The 25758-nt window shown below is 43.7% G+C and overlaps 1 protein-coding gene across 1 annotated transcript in view; it reads right to left on the reverse strand.

The window, feature by feature from the left end:
• Positions 1-14974: 14974 nt before the first annotated feature.
• The window catches only part of LOC116842279 (discoidin domain-containing receptor 2-like), a 216709-nt gene continuing 205925 nt past the window's right edge, over positions 14975-25758 (reverse strand). The window contains exon 10 of the transcript XR_004377701.1: positions 14975-15011. The gene's annotated coding sequence lies outside the window, so the exon portion shown is untranslated. The remainder of the gene's footprint in view (positions 15012-25758) is intronic.

Genomic DNA, 25758 nt, shown 5'->3' on the forward strand with positions numbered 1-25758 from the left:
TCGTGGTCCTTATAGCAAAATTATTTGTAGATTCAGCAAATTATATCTAGCAAATAGTGATTAGTACTCTTAGCGAATCTTTTTGCTGTCTAGATAATAACGAAAAGATTTGCTAGACCAGCAGAACATTTGCTGGGCCAGCAAATTATTTTTCTCCGTGTCGGATTTGAATAAAATATTTATGTCACGTTTAGAACGACAATTCAAGAGATCCTCTTGAAATTTATTTTTTCTATTATCCTACTTTTACAAAATAGGAGTGGTTTCATCGTGCAACAAAATATTTCCATTACTATATACAGCAGTGGTTTTATTACGAGATCACTATGCTTGAAGCTATGATTTGGTTCTAATAGATGATCTCACAGTAAAACTACTGAGCTCCAAAGGATTAATAGCTTGCTAGATGAATTTAATGAAAAAAATGATAAACAATTTTCGCACCGACTTAATAATTTTCAAAAACTTAATCTTTAACCTTCATACATCCGTATTCGTAAAATCTGATTTCGTTTCCTCTCTGCACGCTGCGTATCATTATGACTTGAATCAATCATATCGCCACCAAACACGACTTGCTTACAGCAGTTATTAGTTCCTATCTTTTACACCAGAGTGTGTATTACTTAAAGATAATCATGATACGCGAAAATTAAGATTTGGCTATCAATCTGGATCTCACAATCAACGTAGGACCTTTTGTACTACACTCTTCTTTCAAGAAGCACATGAAATCGCGGGTTATGAAGGGTTACGAACAAATACCAGTATTTTTGCCCATTCTGCTTATTTTTGACATCTTTCTCGTCATATGAACCGCTTATTTCGGAAGTAGAGTAAATTCATTTCCCTCGTCGATCTTTTATCATTTCCTGCTGTTGTCATTGTTCGGTAAACTTAGCCATCAAATTATCGATTCTCCCTCCCGAGATTGTCACCTTCGAAATAAGCGGCTCATATATCGCGTTGTTTCTGACAGAAATATTTCTCACACGTTCGCGCAGAATTGAACACGCTCGCGCATACGCGCGTGTTGCATAATAAAAGAAGAATTTCCGAGGAAACGACGTGAGCGCGCGACTCGTGCACGGCTCCACGACACCGCCATTACACCGTCCGCGGTTTTATAGCATCTTTCAGGACATTACCACGTAATGTCGTAAACGCACGCGTTCGCGCGCGTCAGGTCCTCTCGCTCGTAAAACGGCCAATTGACACGAGGTGTGGCATAAACAACCTTCATCACGGACAATGCGAGTCTCGATGATGAGAACAATAATTCCCCTCGAGAAGGAGGAGAAAGTAGAGGGAGACATCCGTCCCGTCCTTATTCCTCCCGATTCACTCCGTTCCTACTGTTCGCGCAACGACAGAGAAAGAGAAAGATCTCGATGCCGAGCGTGGTATGTCGCGAAGGATCGTAAAAAATTACTAGTGTAGTCTCATAGAGACGCTGATTGACCACGAGAGTCGTTGTACAGACACGAAATTCCTCTACAAAACTATTTCCTCGACACATTTACGAGAGCACGAGGAAAAGGATTGGGCAGGGCGAGGGGCATCGACATTTTACGAGCGAGAAAGATCGATTCTTACACACCGCTATTATGTCTCGCTCGCGACATCCTCGTCCTCCGGCGAGAAAGAGCGAGGGAGGTCTCGAAAGGATTAAATCAGACTGGAACCGCAGACCAGCCAGATCTATGTGTGCGTGTATGTGTGTGTGCACGGGCGCGTGTACGTAGCCCGTGGCTGTTTGTCCGCGCTTTTAACTAGTGCCCCCGTTAAGCATTAAACGCCTCTTCGCGGTTTTAACGGACCCTCGTCCAGCATTAGCGGGCGGTGTCGTAAGTGTGCGCGCGCGCTCGCGGCCGCTCGGTGTGTTTCCGTGGTCATAAAACAGCCGGTTGGCACGAGGGAGACGAGACAGTACACGCGCGTATGTGTGTGCGCACGTCCTGTACTTTCCCTCGCTGTTCTTTCCGCGAGTATTGCGACCCTCTTGAGGTCGCGGCCAAGCCGAGCGGGCAGGACGCGCCCAGGACGCGCTCTCGTGTCCGGCGACGTTGGCGAACGCGTGCCGTCGGAAGCTGCAACACGGTTTGGCTCTCAGAAGGACAAATAGAAATGGCCCTCGGGGTTGGCGAGGGGGCAAGGGGCAGAGCGAGGTCGGTGGTGGCGGTCGCGGAGAGAGAGAACGTGATAACGACGACGAGAGGGAGTTTGTTGTTCGTTCCCTGTACAATACCCGCTTCGGATAGCCCAGGATACTCAGAGTCGTTTCGACCACCGGTCGGCTGGCCGCCACCCCCGACACACACTTTCTCTCTCTCTCTCTCTCTTTCTCTTTGACGCCCTCTCGTGTAGCCGATATTACCGCCCTTCACTCAGCTATTTTATTACGCGAGCGCGAAGAGCGCGCGCACCAGCGCTGCGGTTAAACGTATCTTGCGGTGGCGGCGACGGCGGTGCGGGCAAACTGGTTTTCTAAGTGCCTATGCCGGTAGATTGCCTATCTGCGACTTCTGGCTCTCGTGCACGCGCGATACCTGTTCCCCGGCGAATCCCGAACGACGCCTTCGTCCTTCCCCCACTCGGCTGTGATGCAAAAAGTTTCGCGAACGGTTCCCGGCGGGTAGCGAAAGATCCCGGGGCACATTGTCCGTTTCGTATTGATGCGCGGTCTAATTGCGAAGCTTGAGCGACGTCTTGCAGATTTCGCGAGAAAAGGGTCGTCTGTGGTGTTGCTAGTTTGATTGTATTCTTGCACTACACTGTAAAAACTGATGTGTTAAATTTAACATTTCATGTGTCCCAAATCATCCACTCTCATTTATGTGTAAAGGAGGAGGATCCCTAAGACCGATTTTTGGCATCCTCTGAAATTGACCCAAAAATATCAGAAACGTTATATTTTTGTAAGATCTATTGAAATAAAGTGATTTTATTCTAAACGGACATATTTTGGTGCCTGCTTATACTATAATTCTAATTAATCCCATTTTTATCACCAACACTCTTATGTCATCTACATATCATCTTCTTATATTTGTGTGTGTGTGTGTGTGTGTGTGTGTATGTGTGTGTGTGCGTGTGCTCGATACTGCAAATATACTTACAAATGTAAGGAGATGATATGTAGGTGATATAAGAGCATTGGTGGTAAAAATGGGATGAATTAGAATTATAGTATAAACAAGCACCAAAATATGTCCGTTTAGACTAAAATCATTTTATTTCAATAGATCTTACAAAAATATAACGTTTCTGATATTTTTGGTTTAATTTCAGAGGGTGCCAAAAACCGGTCTTAGGGATCCTTCTCCTTTAACATAAAACAAATGTGGTAAAAAGTAACACACATAATATGTAAAAAATTAACACAAGAATTTAACACTTGAATACCGTCAGGAATCACAGTTTGTGTTAAATTGACACATATATAATGTTAAATTAATTAAATAAAACGTTACTTTAACATTTGAGAGAAGTATTAATCTACGGTTTTGATAAAATGAAAATGTTAAATTGACATAATCTATGTCTGACATACTAAATATGTCAATTTAACACAATCTGTGGTTCCTAACGGTATTCAAGTGTTAAATTCTTGTGTTAATTTTCTCCATATTATACATGTTACTTTTTAACACACTTGTTTTGTGTTAAATTTACACATAAATGAGAGTGGATGATTTGGGACACATGAAATGCATTTAACACATCAGTTTTTACAGTGTAGGAACACTCAGTTTAAAGGAAAAAGTTCAGATAAGTTGTAAATTAGATTCAGATCTCAAATATACCGATTTCCAAAGTAACATTCATTCATTAGAACGTTCATTGAGCTTTATCAAAGTGACTTAAAATACACCAAATCTCTGGGAGTGGAAATGACCCAAGTGGAAAAATTGCCAGGAAAAACTGGTCATTAGTCAGGAGCCGATCAGTTTTTATTGGCTAGGAAGAGGGTCACTCTTTCTACTTGGGTGATTATCGGAATAGGCTTTTTCATCAGATATAAATATAACCGAGCCGATGGAAAGCTGAGCGCCGATGTGATTTCGTCAAGGATTAAAAACCAGCAGTAATCAATTCCAAATGTAATTCAAACGTTTTAATTCTTGAAGCAATTACACGGTTGTTCGAATTCCCACTGGCTATAAATTGGATTTATACATGAATGAGACCAGATTTGCAGACGCATTTTACATGTTCGCATGCTGTATTCTTTTGCTCGATTAATTTGCAACTTGGGCGAAAGGGTGCTGGTCGATGACACGACAACGCGAGCAAGCGAATTGCGACTATCCGCGTCGAGAGGCTACGTGCGTGCGAGATTCGAGAGATAGTCGTCTAACCACATCGTACAAAATTCAAAACGCCGTCCCGTCATTACTCTCCCGGCCCGCTTATGAATCCTTCCCGTAAGATGTATGTGTGCGCGCACGTCCACGGATACATCTTGTATAACACGTATCCCACGGCGATGTACACCGATATGTACGAAGTAAAGCAAACGATAATGTCCGTGTAAGTTATAAATAAAGCCGGGTAGTGGAGGCCGGTAGTGCAGTCGCGACGTTTACGGTAATGCACGAGCGGAGCCAGCTCTAAGCCGGACCGACGAGAATCTCCGCGAGTACACGTTTACGCAATACAGGACGACTGCGTCCTGCCACTGGAAATGATAACTTGATCTGCAATCGAAACGCTCGTTTTATTGGCTCTATCATTAAAGAGCGATCAAGGGTGATCCTGACTCATGACCAAAAAGTTTCGGAACTATTTTAGGCTTAAGATAGAGTTTATAGTACGTAGATTATAAATATTCAAGTACCATATTGATCGGACTACAGGATCCAGAGATAGGTCCATTGAAAATTCGACCGCCCTCTTCTACTCGACCCTATTTAGATCTTTAACTTTCTTGAGCGGTTGTAACTATTTGTAGGAATTGATGTTTTTCACGATTTTTATTCTTCTTACAAGTAAATCTACCCAAAAGTTACACTTCGATTTCTTTCTAATTTGGCACAAAAAATATTTAGGTCATATTTTTTCATTTTGTCCCACTGAGTTTCACGAGCAGTTTATAGCTTTTTAATGTTCTCCTATCTTCAACAAAAATTGTAGTCATTCATGACTAGATTAAAGACATATAAGCCTCAAAGCGATGTGTCTCACTATTTAAGAGAAAATGATCCGAAAAGACACGTATCCCGTCAAAATAAATGATATCGTTAAGATTCTTACAGGAAACGCATAGCAAATATTCTTTCAATTAAGAAATAAAATTGAATACAAGTTATAGACGTTTCTGGTTTGCTGATTATGAATATGAAGTCAAATATGCAAAATTATTTGTATAAATAATAAAATGTTTAAATAAAACATATAAAAAGTTAAAAAAAAATTATTTATACAAATAATTTCTTAGTTTGGCCGAGATTCGAACCATTTTTAACTAATTTAGCATAGATTTAAAATATTTTGGTTGGAATCTCAGCTAAAGAAATTTAGAATGATTCGTATCTCAGCTACGCCGATTTTGTTATTTAACTATATCTTGTATTCAATTTTCTTTTGTTGTACTTATTGGTGATAGGAGTGAGAACATTAAAAATCTATAAACTGCCCGTGAAAAAACTCAAAGTGGGCCAAAATGAAAAAATATGACCTAAATATTTTTTGTACTTCTATATTTATACCAAATTAGAAAGAAATTAGTGTACGTTTTGAGTAGGTTTACTTTTTAGTTCCTCCACACATACAAAGAATATTTGCTATGCGTTTCCTGTAAGAATCTTAACGATATCATTTATTTTGACGGGATACGTGTCTTTTCGGGTCATTTTCTCTTAAATAGTGAGACACATCGCTTTGAGGCTTATATGTCTTTAATCTAGTCATGAATAACTATAATTTTATTAAAAAATAATTAAAAATTTCGAATGTCACACAAGATGCATAGAGCTAAATTTAGCTCTTTGTTTACCTTTCATTTTAGAAATCAATATTTTTCTATTTTCTATTTTATAAATAGAAATTTATTTCGGAGATTTCTCGAAAAAGTCGATTTCGGAAATTTATTTTAATAAAATAGGTAAATAAATTCATTTAAATTACCTACATAAATTTTGAATCAAGTGGAACAAATTAATTCCTTTAATTTAATTAATGCCGCAATGGGGTATAGTGAGGGTGTATCTACTAAGAGGACATCTCTATAAAAGTTGTCAGACTCTCCGTCAAAGATTCATAAGCTAACAACGAAATGGCCTCTCGTAAACGAGCAGTAATGTAACAGCATCTAGGAACCCGAACGTCAAAAATCGCCCGACGTCGCCGTCGGCGGCTATAAAGAAAGAGAAAAGAACAACGAGAAAGGAAGGGACCCGCGTAGGATTCGAGAGGCGGAGTGGCGCAAGGTACCTTCCATTCTCGGCCGAAGGCTGCGCCGTGGAAAGAAGGAGCATCGCGATCTCTCAACCCTCATTAGTCACTCGACACCCCCGGGCCGCCGACAATCGGCGCCATACGGCGAACACGACCTCGCGTCTTAAAATACGATTTAAAATAACCACCCTCGTCCTTCCTTCGCGCGTCGCTCTCGAAACTCAGGTGACTCGCTAATTCCCCGAAGAGGCGCGATTTTTATTTTCTTAACCATCTGCCGCACGACGTTGACCACGTAGATGGCGGTCGTTCGTTTCGAACGTTTCAGCGAACGTGTTTACGCGATGAAGAGGAGGTAGGGACTTGTTAGTCGAATGACGATGACGATGCATGACGAATGCGGGGGAGGGAGAGAAGAAGGCGACGATGACGCGAACGCGAGTCGACCTGGTGATGAGAATAAATCGTCGCGAGAAAGAGAGAGAGACACAGAGAGAGATGGGGAGGGGAGAGAGAGAGAGAGAGAGAGAGAGAGAGAGAGAGAGAGAGAGAAAGAGAGAGAAGGATGACGCGAATGTTTGAGAAGAGCTGCTGTTCGGCTCGCGTCATGAATCGGGATCTTCGACAATGGACCGCCTAGCTACTGCGCGTCACGGTAAAGGCCACCGCGTAATAGATCTTAATTGGATCCTTTGAGAAACATATTTCATAGTCAATTACCTCACCCCGCCCTGCCCCTCCCCTCCCCCCTTAATGGTCGGCGGACTCGAGAAGCTACTAATCTTGCGGGGATCCTCGAAAGAATCGTTTCGCAACATTCCTACGCATTTGAATACTTGTACGAGATTTAACAGTCTTCTTCGGGGTCATTTGTTATGCAAACGAAGACGTTTCCGCGAGCGAGCGAGAGAGCGAGCGAGCGAACGAGCGCGGTAATCCATAACTGCCTGCTTCACAAACAAGCGAATAATTTCTTCCCCGCGAATATTTATACACGTGCGAATAATTTATTCGCTCGGGAGATATTAGCGGAATACACGACGTCGCGTGCAATGTTATTCATTATTCATGATTATTAATTTATGGTATCTCTCTTCTGATGACATAAATCTCGGATTCGGGCAAGAGATTATTCCCGATGTTGCTATCAAACGTTCTGCCCACCGTTAACGTGATTCATTTACGTTTGAACGTTTCAAGTCGCGTTGGTCTTCACGATTTAGTGGGGAAATATGGAATGAGATATATTAATTATCACTAATGTGATTATCGGGTTACAATATTTCCTCTAATGAATGTAATGAACCTGTGGAAGTCACTTCCAGCTTCACTGTTGTTTCAGCAACATTTTGACCATAACCCACTCGTGTCTGAAGGTCTGCAGTAGCAGTAGTCTTCAGGATCCGATAAGATTAACATTGAATGAAATATTATTTATCCCTAGTGATAATTAATTCGCAATATTTCTTCCAAGGACACAAACGTCCCATTCATAGAAATTATTTCCAATTTCACTATTTTTTGTAGCGCAACATTTTGATTATAATTAGCGTGTCCCACTCGCGTTTAAACGTCTGAAGTAACTATAAGGTTACTTAGGAAAAGGAATATTGCATAAAGTATTAATTATCTCTAATGATTAATTCCGAACACTTTAGCTGACAACGTAAATGTTGAACTTATATAACAAACTGTTTCCGAGTTTACTCGCTATTTGTTGGCAACATTTTTACTTCTTCCCAAACTCCCATTCTCGAACGTTCGAAACGACATCTTTGGGATCCAATAAAAAGCGACTAAAAATCGCCCTTCGGGAAACTTTCCGATGGTTAAGAACGCACACATTGTACGACATCTTCTTCCGATATGACGATCTACGGTGTTGTCGAACGACACGGGACTGGGCGTTTCGGGAATCCGAGCTCATTTCGTGGAGTATCCAGCCAGTCCCTATTTACGACGACATGAAGAAGCGGCTCGTCGTCACGGCTCGCTTTACTGCCGTGTTTACCCGATAAATTACTGTTTTACTCGTGACTCGAGTTTTGTTGCGGCTTCGTGAGTATATATCAAGCCAGCGCGACGACCGCTGCTTAGACACGAGCGAGATGACGACACTTCCTACGACATGAAAACACAGTTTCGGGAATCTACAGATGTCACGGCTGCGTCCGTCGACGTTCCAGTCATGTCGCGGCTGTCGATCCTTTCTCACGTCTGTCGCGATGAACGTGACACGGAAAATTGACCGCGACATCGCGAGTCGCACGTAACGCGCGAAAAGACGGAGGGATTACGCGAAAATCACGCGTCTTTCCTCACTCTGCGCGGTTCGCCCTCGCCGGATTTCAGAAACACACAGCTACAACGCGCGCGCACGCGCGCGTATCGATGCCTGAAGGAAAAAAAGGAGGAAGAGGAAGAGAGGTTGAGAGAGCGGGAGCAATAACGCCGCGAGAAATAAATGCGCGAGCACGAAAAGCTCGGGGCACGATCAATATTGGTTCCCGTTGCGCGACCACGGCAGGGCAATAATTTCGATTCTCAGGCTTGGGCGAGGAGATCGCGCCGGGATTTGTGGGACGAGCACACCAGCCGGCCCTTTCATCGGATATAATCTAATTTCCTCCTCGCTTCTCTCCCGAATCCCTCCGCGTGAGATGTTTATATCTCGTGGAATTATGCGCTCGATTTGGATTTATAATAAAGAGCTCCGGGATCGCGGCTTGATGCGGCTCGGCGCGGCGCGGCGCGGCTCATTCGGAGGCGCGAGGGCGCATAAATTATGGTAATCCTCCTGGTGTGCCCAGCGGCGGCACCCCGACAATTTAAATTCAGTTAACGTAACGCGTCTGATTCGATGCTCCGCTGGCAGTGGGAGCCCACCTGCCGGTAAGTGGCCGGCGCGTCGATTTTAAGAATGAAATTCCTCCTAACGAGCCCTCCAGGCGCCGCGCTCGCCCCCATCGTCGTCGTCGGGGGGCTCGCACTCGCTCACCCCGGGCAGAAAAGCGAGAGAGCTTTGTCTCTCCCTCCCTCCCTTTCTCCCTCTTTTTCTCTCTCTTTCTCTCCTTCTGATCGTGACCCACAAATTAAGTAAAGTACACGTTTCGTGTACTTTACCGACCGATCGCCGCTTTAACGTGTTTTCGCCGTGGACGAAATGGAACGTCACATCGCGTCGGGCGCGCTTGGCCATGTTACGTGGCATAAATAATTTATCCCGTATATACACGCGCGCGTGTATGTGTGCGCGGTTGATAAAGCTAATGACCGGCTATTACTTATATTCAAATGTCGTGACAATGCGCGCGGACGAGCGAACGGCTATTCGACATCGATCGAAAGAATCAATTAACGTAATCACGTCGTACAGTTGAGGAGCCGCGCGTTGCGTTACGTTACGCTTTGATCATTACTCAAATAGACAGGTATACATGTAGATACGATAGGTATACGTGTAGATGACGTAAAGAGTGCGGCCAAATGCTTATACTCATACAGCATAAATGTCCAATTGATATCCTAAGAACGTTTTATGAATATTCGAACGTTCTTAGGATATCTAGTGAACATTTGTGCTATATGGATAGACCATTAGCCCAGATCCATGCTCAAAAAATTTTGAAACCATTTTGGGCTTAAAATAAAGTTTACGGCGCGTAGATTGCAAATATGCATGCGCCAAAGTGCTCAGGAAGCCCAGAGATATGTCCCATTAAAGATTCCACGAGATGGGGCCAGTGCTCCTCTCGTTATAGTTATCACAACATTTCTTATAACATTTTTTATAAGTTTTTTGTGTCTTAACGATTTATTTTGACAAAACACGTATCTTTTCTGATACTATTTTCTTCCAAATGGCGAGATGCATTACTTTGATATTATTATTTAAATATCTCTAATTTGCCCACACACACATCAATAAAAGACTACAATTTTATACAAAAATAATTTAATATTTCTAATGCCACAAAATGGAGCTAAAAATTCATGAGAGCTTGGCGGCTTTTCTCAAGTATTTTTTTCTCAGCGTGTACAAGTTTATCTGAATGAGTGTCTTCATGGGTATTAAGTATAATTATGATTATCAAGTGTAATTATGGACCCACCTCGGCGAAGATAGTATATTTAATCGTATCTATTTAATTAACCATGTCCTCGATTTGACGTCCTTCTCCTCCTCTCTCTTTTCTTCTCCCCCTTCCCTCTGCTCCTAAAGAGATTCTTGTCGGCGTTCACGTTTATTCGAAGGAATTTTTCCACGTGAAACCTCACGCGTTTCTCCCTTTCCATCGAATCGCTATCGCGCAATTAAGCGCCGCCAGCCGACTCGCGGCCGAGGACTTTATAGGAGGGTCTCCCGTCCGAATTATCTCCCCTCACGGGGACGCTTATCGAATGATTGCCCGTATTTATTTATTTAGCATATTTCCGCGTAAAAGAAGGCGCGCGCGCTCGTAATCCCGACAGGAAATTACCCGCCAAGTTCTTTCGTATAATCGGAGCTGAAGTTTAGTGGCACTAACTCGCCGCCGTGGCGCTCCAAGGAGCCAATTAATTTAACGAAGTGCGCCATTATTTTTCTCTCTTTCTCCATCTCCCTCCCCCTCTGTCTTTCTCTTTCTGTTTCTCCTTTCCAGTGTTGGATAAGCAAAATCAAAGGTCCGAACTGTGCTCCAGAGAACTGCGTTCTCTCTCCACTCCGCTTTTTTTTTCTTTTATTTCTTTTTTTCTCCTTCCCTCTTTCTAGCGACCGAACGGACGGTGCATCACGCGGCACCTCCGCGATAAACGCGCAGCCGAGGTCCCTTTTCAGGCGAGGCGTAATGCCGCTCCTCGACACGGATTCCCGTGGTCTTCTCTGTCGATCGGACGATTCAATTTTCTCGCGCCGGATTCCGCGTCGCGTTCCAGAACCGATAGATAGCAAAACACACGCGGCTTATCAGTTATAAACTTATGAAACACTTAAGACAAGTAACACTTACTTGAATGCAGTATGTACTTTTCTGTGTGTGGCGTCGATAAAATAACAACAGTGAACTCAATAAAATTTGAAAAACGAAGAGCTCCTAGATTAAAATCAAGGAAGATAAAAGGAAAAGGACAATATGGACCTAATTTTTGCAGTTGTACGCTAAATAAACGATTAGCGCACAACAGCTGCAAAATGAGCGATGCCACTGGTCCATAAGCCATCTGTTCTGGGCAGTAAAAAATGTACTTAAAATGAGCACCAAATTAAAGGCCTGATGAGCTGATTACAAGTATACAAGTTTTAGAACCGCCCAGTGTGCCATTCCAACACTACGATCTCAAATTTTAGGCTACTTTCAAACTGATGTTTCTTTAGCAAAACTTAATGGATTTTAAAAATTCAAAATGCTACATTTAATAGAATTAAATGAAGAATTTAATGATATAATCCCATGTTCCAAACTGATCGGAAGTAGAAAATTCCAATTAGAATATCAACTTTCGATTGATTTTGGTACATGAAGTGCATAGGAAAATGCACCTTAACCTACTCAAAAACATTAGAAATAATCAAATTGTTTTTGCTTAATTATTTTAAAAGCTAGATCAAACAAAATTCAACTTGAATTCAGAAGAAAATTTATTGCGCTTCCGGTTGAACCAATGAAATTCCGGTATTTACTGTCCCAATAAGTTGAGATTTTTCCTACATTTATTTACATTTATTTATATTATTTTATTTTATTTTATTATATGTAGCATTTTGAATTTTTAAAATCCATTTTGCTAAAGAAACATAAAGAAAGTAGCCTAAAATTTGGAATCTTTTTGGACCATAGTGTTGGAACGGTATACTGGACGGCTCTAAAACTTATATCTTTATAATCAGCTCATCAAGGCCTTTAATTTTGTATCTATTTTAAGTATTAATCATTTTTCACTGTCCAGAAATGGGGCATATGTTGGCGTCACTTTTTAGCTGATGTTCCTTTTATCTATATTAATAATAATAAATGATCATAACTATTATTGCTGTTTACACTGCAAAGAATTGCAAAGTTGTTTACATATTATGTAATCTTTAGTATGTGTTATATAATTTGGACAACGGATGTGTGTGCTCGCGGATACTTGTCGTATGGCGAGCGATACGCGTATCCCTGTCGGCCGCCTCCGGTGCCGGAAAGAAAGCGCGCTAATGGGTTGCATAAGCCGGTGCAGGAATGAACGCTAATGGGGTAAACACATTTCCCGAAAAGCATTGACTCTCTCTCCCTCGGCCGTTCGGCCGCTTCCTCGTGTCTAGGAATAATATTTACGCAAGCACTCGCGCCCGTGCAGCGAGCCTGCCTCTTAAAGGCGGAAAATACTGTCGTTCGCGGCACAACATGATACACGCATCACTGCGAGGGGGCGGGGGAGGGGAGTTACTTGGTTACCCGTTATAATTAGTTTGCGACAGGCTCGACGAGGCTCAGCAACGGGTTGCGTTTGCGCGTCGCTGTCTCCTTCGAAAATTCACAGACCTTTTGTGATATACGAGTATTTATTCGAAGAAAAAAAAATATATAAAATATACAGTACCCTCTATAAGTTTGGAAACGCAGATAAAAATAAGGATATTAAAATGGATATTTTATAATAATTCTATTTCGCACTTACTTTTAGAAGATCAGCATTTGTGTCATTTGATAGAGCGAAGTTTTAAGTTTAAGAATACATTTTCTGTATTGCTGTGCGATAAAGTTTAATGGAGTCATGAGCAACCGAAGTCAAAACGCTCAATTTTACTTTAATCTTTAGTAATACGAAAACACAAAATTGTAGAGAAATTTTTTCACAAAGTAAATTGTATAGAAAACTTCTTTAACATGGAAGAAATTAAAGTTTTATCAGATTTTTTCTTGTGTTTGTGGTCTCAAATTAAGAAGAAAATTTTCCATTTTATCCACTTCATTTTTATAAAGGTTAAATTACACAGATTAAAAACATGAAAATCCAGTACTCTTTTACAAATGACAACGCGAATTTTTATAATTATTAATTGAAAAAGATTGTTGCATTATCGTGCAAAATTATGCATTTTATGTATGTATGTGTATATATGTATATGAATGAAATATATTTCTTTAAATTCGTGGAATATCGCGAATTTCGCGTGTCGTCTCAATGTAGTATTTTGAAAAACGGTAGCATATCGCGTGAAAGCAACGTTGACGCAACGAAAGTTCGCCGAGTATATTAGCAACTTCCACACATGTTTTCCCTCATTAGTCTAGAATTGGCCAAAAATGTTAATGCAACTTCTACGTATGTGTATCGCGAACTCCCTCATTAATTTGGAATGTATCAAAAATGTTGATAGTTGAAAGTTGCGCGCAATTTTCGCGAGAACGCGAATGAAGCCTTAACATAATATAACGAGTATAATATAATGACACAGTATGACATGATATATGATACGACATGTCAAGCTGTCAGAATGACAGATTAGCCAAATAATCAATATTGTGTATATATCTAGGTACGAATATCTAGGTACGATGGGAAAAACGATTAGACCGTTAGGAACCTTTGGTTAAATGAATTTCGAATTAGCGCATTTTGGACTAATGGATATTAACTCAATGAATTTTGACTTCATGAACTCTTGACTAATAAATGTTAAAGTTTTATCGCATTATCTCGAATCTGCCGCGAATTCCTCGTCGCGTTTTGCAAACAATTCAACCGACACACGCGAGACATCGCGTTCGGATTCTCCTCGCGACTTTACGGTCGTTCGCTCGGTGGTTTCGCGAAGGAAGGAGACGCAGGTCCTCGCGTTGCCCCGCAGCGTTGTTGGTGGTTACGTGGGGCGGAAAGGGAGATGGGGGTGGACGTGGCTGGGGTGCACCCGGGAGGAAGCATTGAGGGAGGGAGAGAGAGAGAGAAAGAGAGATGGTTTACCGCAGTCGCGACGAAACAATAAGGGCCGGCCTGAGAGAGAAGTTCTGTATATTTTCGAGCGCCCGGGAAGAGCACCGTCGCGGAGAACTTCGGAAATAAGCATCGACGGTAACGGCGGTTTTATTGGAGATTTATTCGCGCGGGAATGCGGCCGCGCAATGATCCGCAACCCGTAAACAAGAATCACCCGTCGAACTCGAGCCGAAGGAGTTCTCCTTCGTCGGGATTTCGTAGTTTTATTGCGTCTAATTATCATCGGTTTATATATCCGAACTGCCTTTCCGTTCGTCACGGTTGTCACAGCGGTTCGGCGTCTCCGCGCCGGCGATCTCGTTCGGTTCGCACGTCTTGGGTTCCGTCTTCTGGTCCACAGGGGACGATGATTAATCGATGTGCTTGCTATTGCGCGGAATGAAGACAAAAAACGTGCATCCGACGGCAGCTCGTCGTCGTCGGGGCATGCACGCATGTGCAACCGGTAGTCTGTCAAGAACGACGATGTAAAAGTATTTGGCGACGCGGGATAAGGTAGTCGTAGGCGTAGTAACTAATAGTGTGTGGGAAGGAGCAAGGAGAAGGTGTAGTCACGAAGTAATGCGGATAATTGAGTTATTGGCAAACATTTATTTGATAAGGTTCATACAATCGATGGCTGGTTTTCTGTCAGCTTCTGCAAATGGGCCCTGTAAAATAAATTAGTATCGCAATTAGGACGGTTCTTATATTTAAAATTAGAATTATAGTCAAATATATATGTCAAAATCTGAAAGAAACATTAAAATAACGATGAAACTGAAGATAGCTACAAAGAGATCCTATCGGAATAAGAAAATTATAGTTGGAATTATTTCAAAACTTAAAGGAGAGTAAAATGGTTGTAAAGCTAAGGACAACTACAAAAGAGTTCTGCAAATAAATTGATATTAGATATAAAAATCGAAATAAAATTAAAATGTGAAATTAAAATTAGAATTACATCAAAACTTATAAGAACAAAAATTATTTTCTTAAACTGAAAACAGCAAAGGAATCTTGTAAATTAAAATCAGAATAAAATAAAAATTAAATTTTGAAATTAAAATTAGAATTAATTTGAAGCTAAAGACTGTGCAAAAAAATCCTATAAATAAATTAAGATCACCATAAAATTAAAATTAAAACGATATCAAACACAAGAAAAATTAACATTATTTTTTAACTAAAGACTGCTGCAAAAGGATCCTGTAAATAAATTACATAATCAAAATAAGATAAAAATTAAATTTTAAAATTAAAATTAGAAGTATAATTTGAAGCTAAAGACGACTGTGCAAAAAGATCCTATATATAAATAAAGTAAGACCAGAATAAAATTAAAATTAAAACAACATTAAACTTACAAGAAAAGTTAACATTATTTTTTAGCTGAAGACATCTGCAAAAAGACTTTGTAAATAAATTAAAATCAGAATGAATTGAAAATTTGAAATTGAAATTAGCATATCAAGAGCTAAAAGAAAATGCGATAGTAACATTGAAGCTACCGGCAACTGCGATACATTTTAATTCGCGACGTTATCCCGCGGAGCGACGTCTCGTCGATAAGCGCTCACAGTAATCCGTCTCTCTCCCCGACACAAAGTTACGCGCTCGGTTTACGTATCGGGAATCGGGAATCCCGTTCGCCGGCATAATCCTACGCACCGCTTTCAGAACACGCGTGTCTTCCGGCCTTCGCCGAGGATGATCGATCGCTTGTGGCCCGCGAGCGTTTTGTCTCTTTGTATCGGCGCGGGTATCATCTCGCCGCGCGCGTGTATTAATACGCTGAAATGTATAATACATGGGAGAGGGACAAAACGACACACGATACGACGCGATACATACGACACACGTCCCGCATCATGCGGCGCTAACGAGCGCGACTCGATCGTAAGGGCTCATTAGAAATGAATCAATCGCCGATAAAACGTTAATGAGGACGAGACGCCGACGTAAATTATCGGCGCCTCGGGCGCTGCGCTTATAATTGGAATACTTGAGCAACTTCCGATCAGCAGCGGATCCCGCCTATCGCGCGATCCAAGCTTTTACTTCATACACACGAGTAATAACGCGCTCACGCGAGAGTGATGGGTAGACAGATTTATAAAGAGAGGGAAAGAGAGAAAGAGAGAGAGAGAGAGAGAGAGAGAGAGAGAGAGGAGGGGAGATGCGAGGATAAACAGACAGATGGACAGGCGAAATAATCGGCGGGATTATTCCGATGATCGAGGCGACGCGGAATAATTAGAGAGACGACGAATAAATATCACCTCGAGGAGCGCGATCTTCTTAATCTGCAAATATCCGATTACTCCGCGTCGTTAAAGCGACGACGACGAGTCGCGAATTATACGGCACGCTCGCCGTCAAAAGATCGTTTCTGCCGGAGAAAGAGAGAAAGAGAGAGAGAAAACACGGGCTTTGAGCCATCGATAAAAGGGAATCTTGACGAGAGTTCAATAACGCGCGCGCGCTATCAAAGGCTGTCGCGACGATCGTCGATACGTAAGACGAGTCTCGCGATTAACTGCGGCAGTCGTAGTAGAGTGGGCAAGCAAGAGAAGATCGCTCCTCTCTTTTGCTCTCTCCTTGTCCTAGGAATAAATTATAAACGAGAGAAAAAGAGAGAGAAAGTGATAGAGAGAAAAAGGGAGATTTTCTCCTCTGGTCGCGTGCGACGATGACAGTTGCGCGGGATGCAAAGACCAAGAGGGGGTGACTTCTAGGCAGACGGGGTTGGTTGACGCGGCGGAAGCGAAAGAGGAAAACGGCCAAGAGGATAAAGAGCTGTGGCTCGAGGCTCACGGAGGAGGGGAAATATTCTGGACGGGTCTGTCGTTATGCCGCGGCGTCCGCAATCAATATTGCAGGGAAGGTGGACGACGAGGGCGAAGAGAAAGAGAGAAAGATCGAGGAAGGGAGGGGAGAGGGAGGGAGACAGAGATAGAGAGCGCGAAGGAGTAGGTGGTGCAGCGAGAGTCGGAGGTCCTGAGCTTGGCATTTACAATGAAACGAAGGAAGGACACTCCGTCTTCCTCCGGCGCCGTTCCACCTCCTCCCCCTTCCTGATCACCACGGTGGTCCGCCACCCTTCGATCCTACGCTGGTCCTCCACCCCCCTCGTCGGCGTTTCTTTTCCCTACGGCTCTCGCGATGCACACGCCGCTCGCTTGACTCCGACTGTCCTCGAACTTCACTTTATACCGACGTACAACAAAGCCCAGCCTCGTGAGCGGACGAGCGCGCGGCCCCTTCGGGGCTTTATTAAAAATTGAGGATGCAATTCACCTCGCGGGAGGGCCGCCGGCGGGACCGTCTAAATAAAGGAAGCCGGTTGAATGGGCGGGCTCTCGGTTTTACGTTTCTTGTACTTTCTTGCGCTCTCTCTTTCTTTTTTTTTTCCCCTCTCATCGTTTTCGCCACGTACGGATGCGCGCCGTGCTTTCGTTCGCACGGCGAGCAGCGTGAAAGAGAGATAGGGACAGAGAAAGGGTGGAGGGCGGTGGGACGGGTGGGAGAAGAGCCTCGTCGAAGAGATGGGCGCGAATTTACAATACGTGCGATGGGAACGAATTTGCGAATGCGCCGCGGCAAGCGGGGCGCATGCATAAAGTATCGGACGGACGGACGGACGCGATCACTTTTCCGAGACGATCTCGCGAGCGAGCGAGAGCCCGCGTGAAAAACCGAGAGAGCGCGGTCTAAACTGTTATATGGGTGACGTGGGTTTCGCGCGTCGAATGTCGATCACCACGTGTATCTGTGTCGAGGGCGAAACGGCGTCCATACGTCGTCGTAACGCACCTCACTCGCCGGCGGCGAGATTCGCTCTTCGCGATACTCCGGGCTACGGTCGGGATCGCAACGTCGCGCTTTAGGACAGTCCGAGAGATTTCCTCCTGGTCAATATTTAACTCTCTCTCTCTCCCCCACTCTAGCTTTAATTTTGTTGAATTTATTCTACATTATTAAGATTAAAATCTTTAATTAAAACCTTAATTATTTCTATTTCTTATTTTATTCATTCTATTATTAACCCTTCGTATACACACTGGGGTCTCTGAGATCCCAGCCCAACTTTCTCTTTTGTCGTGTTTTGAGATTTTGTCGCGTTTCTTTTCTCTTTTAACCCGTATATCTCGGAACTCCTTAATTCTATCGATTTTTATTCATTCTAGGCTTGTTCTTTAATTAATTCTCTATCGATTAAAAAAAAGTGAATTGAAATATGTCAGTTTTTGATAGAGTTAACAAATATGGATGGGATCTCCGGGACTCCAATGTATAGTACGTAGACAAAATGTAAGCGTGTATACGGAGGGTTAAGAGACATGGGTGATGTATACTTAAATATTTGATGGTCTCCCTCCCTCTCTCTCTCTCTCTCTCTCTCTCTCTCTCTCTTTTTCTCTCTCCCTCTCTTTCTTGTCTCATTCCAAACCGGCCATGTTGGCCCAAGGATTCCGACGTCATCATTCACCTCGCTTAATACGCAGCCCGTCTTTCGGTATTTCGCGCAAGGGACGATATCCTTGTCAACGATGGCGCAGGTAACAATTCGCGTCTCGGAGACTCTTTCGCGCGGGCATCCCTCGCTGTAACTAACGACGCGACCGAGTATTTTATTATGCGTCTGAATGCGCCGCGATATTATAATGTAATAAAACGCCGGGGCTCGGCGACGATCCAACCGAGTCGCGACGAGCACGGCGGAAACGAGACGACGTCCCGGCTGCTAAACGCTCCTCTTTTTCTTTTTCGGCCGTCGTCGCCGAGCCGAGAGATCTTCCGGGTGAATTATCATCGGGGCGTAGCGCGGCGGAGCGCCGCCAGCGCGCGCGCGATTTCGCGCAGTTAAACGCAGTCGCGGTAATTAGAGGCTTTTCACGACGTCTCACGCGTGTGGTCCGGGCGGTGGCGCGCTAAAGCGAAGCTAAAGAGGGAATCAGGCAAGTTTTAACCGCGTCGGCAGTTCCTCGCGTTGTGCCGCGCGACAAGGTGCCGCTTCAGGATTCGACTTTCGAGGCTGCCATATGTGTGTGTGTGTGTGTGTGTGTTTGTGTGTGTGTGAAAACTGCGTACTCCTCTGTCGTTCTCTCTTGTCGACTTCCCCGTGAGCGCGTGGGATTTTCATTTCGCGAACACGGATATTCCCGTGCGAAAATATTTGCGTACGTTCTCGTTACGGCACGCTCTTCGTCCATGTCGAAGAGATAATTTCCGAGGAAGAGAGCGGGGCGAGTTCTCGCACTGAAACTCGACGTAACGTGCTGAAACCGTCTCTTAATGGGAAGCTAATTTTATTTCACCAGAATTTTATCTCATTTGGAACGCGCGATTTGTTCAATCGCTCTTATTACTGAATATCGATATAAAAAATATCGATGGTAATGATGATATTGGTTAATCAGTTTTGTTTTACGAGCACCTTTGGGAGGTATAATTTAACTTTAATCGAATATCGCTATCAAATATCGATATAGAAAATATCGAAAATAACAATACTGATAATAATAATTTTTTTAACAGGAGAGAGGAAGCTCTTACAGGTAGATTAGATTAAACTAAATAAAAAATTTCTCTACAATTTTGCGAACACCTAAAATTCTAAGTTATTAATGAAAGAAAATTCATGATTGATCACGCGCCATACAGTAGATGAGCTGTGATGGCGACGTTTACCGCTGTATGCTTGTATATTAGGTCAAATTGAACAAAAAAATCCTCTACCATTTTTCAAGTTACCACGAGTAAGTACCGAGAGTACCAGATGTTTAGTTATTAATTAAAGAAGATTGGTGCATTATTGTGCACTACTCTACTCCTCGGCTCCTCTGTGAGTTATTGAACATTCTGTATAACCTCGCATTATTTACAACCGACCTCACGCCCGTTCCTCGCTTCGCGCGTTCATTTGGCACGAGATGCTACCGCATCTTTTGAAATCCCCGATCAATTAGAGACGTCGCGTAAGTATACGCGGTCGGTCTCACGCCCATTTCTCGCGTCGCGCGTTCTCTTGGCGCGAGACGCTACCGCGTCTCTTGATACGCTCGTCCCGGCAGTGAATTGCCGAAGAACAATTGGACGTCCTCGGGGCGCGACTCGGATCTCTCGGATCCGCAAACCCAGATCGCCGTCCTCCCGTCGTCGTCGACGACGTCGAATTAACGACGCGAACGTTAATTGTCGTCGTAAAGGCGTAAGTCCGCAGCAAGTCCGCGCGAGCGTTTAATTGCCGGCGATACATAAATCCCGCGACGCGATCGTCCTGGTCCTCGTCGTCGACGTCGTTCCAGCCTCTCTCGTCGGCGATGCCTGCACGCGTTGCATTACCTTATCCGCATTGGAATTCCCCGCGGCGTTTCTAATTTACGATAAGTCGGCCACGTCGCGAGGGTATCTCAGGGTGGAGTAAGAGACTGCGTGAGAAAGAGAGTGAGACGCAGAAGAGGTAGAGAGAGAGGGAGAGAGAGGGAGAGAGAGGGAGAGAGAGAGAGAGACAGAGAGAGAAGAGCCGGTGTCGAGAGCCGGCGCCTGAAAGGGCGTCGATGGCGCTCCGGGATACTCGAGACGCCATGTCCGCGCGGACCCGCGTGCCCCGTGGCGGCGCACAGTGGGGTCAAATGAAATTTCATACTGTAAAAAAGGCTACAGCTTCGAACAGATTTCGATACTTTTTTTTTGAAGGCTAATGAAAAAGGCAGTCAGACTTTCATAAGCTTTTAGCTCTATTTTGTGCCATTCGAAATCTTAAATCATTTTTTGACAAAATTGTAATGTTGCTGATAGATAGTGTTATTAATACATTAAAGATATTTAAGTATCAACGAATGATGTGTCTCTCACCATTTGGGAGAAAATACCCAAACAGCACAATGTCTAAAACTGGGACACAAGATGTCTTTAAGACATCTTTAAGACAACTTAAAGACGTTTTATGTCCAGACGTCTTAAAGTCGACTTAAAGACGTCTTATGTCCCAGTTTTGGACATGTGTACTGTCTGGGTAGTCCGAAAGAATACCTGTTTTGTCAAAATAAATGGTATCAGGATTCTCATAGAATTTATGAAATATAGGGGAAGGCATCTACACATATAATAAGATTATATAAATATTATATAAATATAAATTTATAATTTTTATAAATACATAAAATTATATAAATACTCTAATAATATTATTTTTATTGTTATTTATATTATTAATATTATAAATTTATTAGTAATAATAATATAACATTTCTTGATTTGGAGTAACTTTTTCCGAACTTTGATCAACTAAATCGTCGATTAATTCCGTTTGTGATCGGGAATTTATGAAATATAGGGGAAGGCATCTACACAGGATTATATAAATACTAATACTCTAATAATATTCTTTTTATTATTATTTATATTTTTACTATTATAAATTTATTAGTAATAATAATATAACATTTCTTGATTTGCAATAACTTTTTCCGAGCCCCGATCAACTAAATCGTCGATTAATTCCGTTGTGATCGGTAAATTGCGATTGGTCAATTCTGACAACGACATTTTCCTCTGTACATCCGCGTATGAACAAACCAAATCTGTGTTGCACAGTCACTCATGAAAACAAGTATAATGTGGTCTGTAGAGAGTATTCCCCTAATGAACCACGCTGGAAAACGTGCTAATGTAGTTTCTTTTTGTTCCCTTTTCCTTTCTCGTGGAGCAACGGACGGACCTCCCGCGGATTTCAGGCTCACAACTCGTCGCAGGTAGAGAGCGAGCGCGCCGGACACGCGAGCGCTCTCTCATAGATAAGAATAGCATTTGCATTATTTTGCCGATCAAGACGCTCGCTCGTTTATTCATTTGCCGGGATGATTTCGCCAATGGATCGCTGTGTCGACGATTAACTGCTGCGCCAGGAGGCGACTGTCGATACCTCCGGTGATTAGTCTTTGACGCTGGGCGCGCACAAAGCGATTCACTTAACTCGCTCGTCCTCGGTGATTTCTTCTGGCTTTTTCTCCTCCCCCCTCTCTTTCTCTCTTTTGTTTTCCTTTTTTTCCCTCTTCTTTGTTTGATGCTCGACATCGGCGGAGATTATTCCGGCTCGGCTTCTTTATTGCGCCTCGTTACCAAGCTCGAGATATTAGCTCTCTCTTCCTCGATGAGTCGAAAGGAGCTGAAAGAGAGAAAGAGAGAGAAAGGATTTATAATGCCGATGGTGTATGTAACTCTCTCTCGGCCTCGCGCGCGGCGCGCATCCCCGAGATAAAGAACGGCCGTTTAAGTAGGCGTCACGCATGTTTCCCGTCATCCGAGACACGAATTTCGCCGGAGTTTCTGTCGCTTTAAATCTTCCCGGCTACGGCCCGGACCTCCCGGGGACCTCCCGCGGCGTCCAGCGCGCCGCGTAAATCGATAGAAATCGTTGCCCCCGTCCACGCTCTCGTGTAGCCGCCCCCACCGCCTTCCAGAATGCCGACGTCGCCGCGGGCAAATTTCCAGTGTTCCTCAGTATAGGGCCTTCAAGCACTCGGATATCTGACTATAGCCGAATCGACGCGAGATCATGTTTGATTTAAAAAGTCAAAATCGCACTATTCGGATCCAAGTTCAGACCATAAGAAAAGATTCGAATGTAAATCTGAAATTAAGATCCGGAACTGAACTTGGATTCCAATTAAATGCAAAAAGAAAGGAATAGATAAATAAAAAGATTGGTCAATTAAATTGATTTGATAACGATTTAACGATTGTCCTAAATAATTATTATTTAGATACATAAATAAAAGAAATAAATCATTTATTAACAAGAGAACTCTTTCACAAGAGAACTTCTTCTAGTTACAAGTCCAATATAACAAGAAATGAAAATACTGGTGAAAAAATGAATATAGAAGGAATTACGTATTATGTAAAGTAAATACTATATACAATTCGTTCATTCAAAAAAGAACAGTCTTGTTGCACCAAAAGAACCGACAAAAGATGCTTAAATGATGAGGGATTATCACTGAAAAAGTTTAACTTATTAAAATAGGCACAATTGTACTGTAAATATCCGGATACAGTCAGATCCGGAAGAAAAACATCGAAGCCCTTGTCTCGAGATAATTTCGACGAAATACTGGTATCGATATACGGTTCGACGTGGGGGACGGTTGCCGAAGCGCGAGGAGGCGCATTAACGGTTTTACACGAGCGAGTCTCGCACGCGCGCATATTTCTTCAGGTCGGCCGGGCCCTGTCGCAATTCCGCTTTTTAAGAATAATCCCCTGTCGCCGATGCTTCGGCCGGATGTCAGCGCCGGCCGGGCCCGCGCCACGGGGAGTCCAGGAGGTGGAGATACACCGGTGATTTACGGCCTCCTCGGCGACATCGAGCGAGGGAGCGAGCGAGAGCGCACGCTATGTGTGCCAGTGTGTTAATGCCGCGCTCGCTAATTGCGTCGTGGAGATAATAATATTGGTAATGTATCGAATCGCGCGTGTCCCCCCGGTGAAATATGGCGTGTACTCATCGGCTATCCGCGTGTCTCCTGGCGACGATGTATAATTAATTAACACGGATGTTTATTAATTAGCGCAAGAATCCTCGTAGATTCTCGCGCGAATAACGCTCTCTCTTTCTCTCTCTCTCTCTTTAAATTTCTCGCGGTGGGATGTCACTCGAAGCAAGTGGGAATTCACGTGAAGCGACAGCAGGGACACCGTGACGCGGGATCACAAGGATGAATGCTTAATTCGGACCTGGAGTGGATTCTTAATTCATACGAGTGAATGTTTCAGTTAATTAGAGCGAGTCCCAATGAGACACGGCGGAATCCGTCAGATCCACTTCTCAGTTTCGAGGAAAAGTGTACTCGACGACTCAGGAAGTGAAGAAATTTGCCCGGTTCGAAGTTTTGATCCCACACCAGCTCTATAAATCGCATAAAATCCCCAGTGTTAGATACTTCATTAATCCTGCAAGTCAAACGTAATTTGTAGGATTGATGCGGAACAAAAATTTCGATTCGGGCACTCTAAATGAGTGAAAAAGTGAATCGAATCACTTCGTTCGTTGCGTTATTTTGCGAATGGAGTTCCGCTGGAAAATATTCCGGCAGCAGATAGCGAGTGACGTGCGCGCACGCCGGCAATCTTCCTGAAACGCGCGGCTTGGCGGGATTCAGAGCGGAGGCCGTCGTCTAGAATGCTGCCGTTCTCCGGCTAATTTCGTAGTCATTAGGATCTTATTTATGCACGTAGAAAGGATGTTTGTTTAATGTTACTGCCGGCGCGTCCTATTTTCGGTTATTCCAGTCGGCGGCCGCGCCGGCGGCGCCCGAGGCCGAACTCGGGGCGAATAAGTATAAAAGTTGCATCCGCCGGCGCGCTTCCGTATGCAATGCATTCGGCGTAATGTCCGCCGGTACAAATGGAACTTCCACGAAGTGCACTTTCCGCGCGTCGCAATCGGGATTATCGTCTTCATCTTTTCGCACGAGCGGAGGCTGCTGCCGAGCCGAGTCGGCGGGCGAGGCGAGGTGAAGTGCAGTGAAGTAGGTTCGCGGGGAAATAGCCACCACTATCGGAAACTGTATCCGTCGCGCGTCGGACATCTTTGCAACTTCTGGCAACTTACCCCGTGAATCCTCCCACGAAGAGATCGTCATCTCTCTCTGTCTTTTTGTCTCTCTCTCTCTCTCTCTCTCTCTCTCTCTCTCTCTCTCTCTCTCTCACTCAGTTTTCAGTTCTCAGTCCTTATCAGTTCTCATTAGTCTTCATTAGTCCTCAGTCATCATCACTTCTTAGTCATCATCAGTCCTCAGTCCTCATCAGTTCTCAGCTCTTAGTTCTCATCAGTAATTAGTCCTCATTCCTTGTCAGTTCTCAGCTCTCAGTCCTCCTCAATCCTCAGTCCTCGTGAAAAAGCGCGAGAATCGGATAGCAGCAGACACTCCTCGAAGACAGTGCGCGATGTCGGGAACATCGTCGTCGGCGAATTATTGACACTTTCGTGAACCGTGAGGTTTTCCGCACGACACGCGTCGCACTGAGATATTCTTCTGTTTTCTTCTCCTCCTCTCGCGTCCTTTACGGGAAAAACCGGCGCGACGTATAAACGTCGGCCCATCTGTTAGTAATTTGTAAGACGAGTCGGGTAATTAAAAGTTTGATGCGAGCATTAAACTCGTCGGGTTATAAAACGAGGGGGTGTTACTCGCCAGGCCGGTCGGTCGCGCTGGCGGCTTTTGCCGCCGTCCGTAGTGAGGAAAAAGCGAAAGAGCGCTGCGGAAAGAGAGAAAGAGAGCGACGGCGAAGGGGACAGGTGGGTGGGCAAGCGGGGCGAGAAGAACGCGCGCGCGCACGTGCGAGAGAGAGAGAGAGAGAGAGAGAGAGAGAGAGAGAGAGAGAGAGAGAGAGAGAGAGAGAGGGGGG

This window comes from Odontomachus brunneus, unplaced genomic scaffold (genome assembly GCF_010583005.1).
Source record: "Odontomachus brunneus isolate Ranch 3 - 2012 unplaced genomic scaffold, Obru_v1 Obru_scaffold_023, whole genome shotgun sequence".
NCBI lineage: Eukaryota > Metazoa > Arthropoda > Insecta > Hymenoptera > Formicidae > Odontomachus > Odontomachus brunneus.